The following is a 3,028-nucleotide window of genomic DNA, read 5'->3' as shown; positions in this document are numbered from 1 at the left end:
CTCAAATGCAGTAAGGCTGGCGGCGCCGCCACTCCGCTGCTCGACTCGCTGCGGCTCGCACCGTCGTTCGTCTCGTCTCGTTTTTACACCACAGCGCATCGCCATGTCCGGACGCGGAAAGGGAGGCAAGGTCAAGGGCAAGTCAAAGTCCCGCTCAAGCAGGGCCGGGCTCCAGTTCCCGGTCGGCAGAATCCACCGCCTCCTGCGCAAGGGAAACTACGCCGAGCGCGTCGGCGCCGGGGCGCCCGTCTACCTCGCCGCCGTCATGGAGTACCTCGCGGCTGAGGTGCTCGAGCTGGCCGGAAACGCGGCCCGCGACAACAAGAAGACGCGCATCATCCCGCGCCACCTGCAGCTTGCCATCCGCAACGACGAGGAGCTCAACAAGCTCCTGTCGGGCGTCACCATCGCACAGGGTGGTGTCCTGCCCAACATCCAGGCCGTCCTGCTGCCAAAGAAGACCGAGAAGAAGGCCTAAACAGAGAGGCCAGGCAATCGGCACGCGGACCCGCCGCCCAGCAGCGCTGCGTGCTCCCCTGCACGCAACGCGCTTTGCCGGCCCGGCTCGGCTCACAACAATCGGCCCTTTTCAGGGCCACCACACAAACCTACGTCCAAAGCAAAATTTCAGTCGTCCTCGCCGCGCTTTGCTTTACTTTACTTTAACTTCACTTCCACAGCCGCCGCCGGCAACAAGGACCATACCAACTGCTACGATTGCAGGGGGAGATATTCTGCGAGGTACCTCGGTGTCACGCCTGACATCCAAGTGTCACATAGGGGGACTTGGCACAAACGCTCACGCCAGGATGCAGATCCTGTACCCCTGTTCCCTCGACCCCGCAACAGGGGTAGCGATACTGGAAATATGCGCGCCCTGTATGGGGCTATGCAGCCAGATCGACGATGCATCGCCTACAGAAGGGTCCAAAGCAGAGCGCTCTACGACGGGCCTTACACGTCCCCGCGGCAGACCTGCCTAGAACCACCCACAACACGATTCCGCGCCCTGGCAGAAGCGTTCGACGCCACCGCGCCGAATTCAGAAAATGGCTATTACGTCTTGACCCTTGGGCAATATGAACACCACAGGGACAGATGTGCAAGACCCGAGTCGCTACTCCAGCAGTAGCACAAACAGAACACATAATCACTCTCAACAAACAGCAACGTCCGAAAAAGCACACTACCAAAGATAAGAACAACACACAGAAAAGAGGAGCAAATGTCCACAGGCGACAACTCCCCCTCTAACGGTAGAGGACTAAAAGAGAAAAGAACAAGAAGAGCCGCCGCCATCTTGTCGTCCACAGCCCGTGTGGCCCAACAAACACACACACACACACACACACACACACACACACACATTTCCCTTGTTTTGTTTCGTTTGCCTCAAGCACCTCCACGCACGCACAGTCGCCTTCCAAACGACAACGACAGCAATAATCACCACTGTTAAACGAGCGTGTCGACACACCGCCCTCCACTCCCGCGCGCCCCATACAAACGAAACAGCTGATCCGGCCGCCTATGGGCACGCCTTGCCTCGGCAACTCCAACGCCGCCGCAAACACACAGCCGAAACCACGCAAATATTCACCGCCTCTCGCACAACAACAACACCACACAGCCCGGCGTCTCCATCGATCGATAAACAAAACAAACACACAACGCCCTCTCTCGCACGCACGCACACACACACATACACACACACACACACACAAGACCCGCTTCCTTTCCTTTCTCCCAGTCACGTCAGTCAAACGCAAACGAAATGAAGAATGAAAGAAAGAAGGCAGGCAGGCAGGCAGGCAACACACGCAGCAACAACACAGACTCTTTCGCACTTTTCAATTTCCGAACAGTGTGGTGGCCCTGAAAAGGGCCGTTTTCGTCTCTCCCACGGCCGCGGGAAGGCCAACGCGGCACAGCACACCGGCTGCGACGCGCCTAACCGCCGAAACCGTACAGGGTGCGCCCCTGCCTCTTCAGGGCGTACACCACGTCCATGGCCGTCACAGTCTTGCGCTTGGCGTGCTCAGTGTACGTCACCGCGTCGCGGATCACGTTCTCCAGGAACACCTTCAGCACTCCGCGGGTCTCCTCGTAGATCAGACCAGAGATGCGCTTCACGCCGCCCCTGCGAGCCAGGCGGCGGATCGCGGGCTTCGTGATGCCCTGGATGTTGTCGCGCAACACCTTGCGGTGCCGCTTGGCGCCACCCTTGCCGAGCCCCTTTCCTCCCTTGCCGCGGCCAGTCATCTCTTCTAAATCCTCAAAAAAAGCTCAAGGCAAGCAAAACGTCTGCTGCAGCGGCTGGCTCCTCACCCGGCGCTAGCGAGTCGGCTACGGTCTGCGCCCGGCGCACGCGCCAGCCCCCCTATATAGACTCTGGCCCGCCCTCCCCCCACCACGCGCAACCGAGGGCATATAAGCGCACCACGGCCGCTGGCGCGCGCCCGTGTCGTCAAGGCAGCACCCGACGCAGCACCTCGCCTCCACGCCGCTTCCGCTAACCGCTACCGCCATGGCCCGCACAAAGCAAACGGCCCGCAAGTCCACCGGCGGAAAGGCGCCGCGCAAACAGCTCGCCACCAAGGCGGCGAGGAAGAGCGCGCCCGCCACCGGCGGCGTCAAGAAGCCCCACCGCTACAGGCCGGGCACCGTCGCCCTGCGAGAAATCAGGCGCTACCAGAAGAGCACAGAGCTGCTCATCCGCAAGCTGCCATTCCAGCGCCTAGTGCGCGAGATCGCCCAGGACTTCAAGACCGACCTGCGCTTCCAGAGCTCCGCGGTCATGGCCCTGCAGGAGGCCAGCGAGGCCTACCTCGTCGGCCTCTTCGAAGACACCAACCTGTGCGCAATCCACGCCAAGCGCGTCACCATCATGCCCAAGGACATCCAGCTCGCGCGCCGCATCCGCGGCGAGCGCGCCTAAACACCGCGCCAGCCGCTGGGCACCGCCCACGCACGCAAACAAACAAAACGGCCCTTTTAAGGGCCACTAACATCACTCCGTCGCGAGCAA

Source organism: Schistocerca cancellata, unplaced genomic scaffold, assembly GCF_023864275.1.
Source record: "Schistocerca cancellata isolate TAMUIC-IGC-003103 unplaced genomic scaffold, iqSchCanc2.1 HiC_scaffold_1172, whole genome shotgun sequence".
NCBI classification, from domain to species: Eukaryota; Metazoa; Arthropoda; class Insecta; order Orthoptera; family Acrididae; genus Schistocerca; species Schistocerca cancellata.
This window is presented reverse-complemented; position numbering follows the sequence as displayed.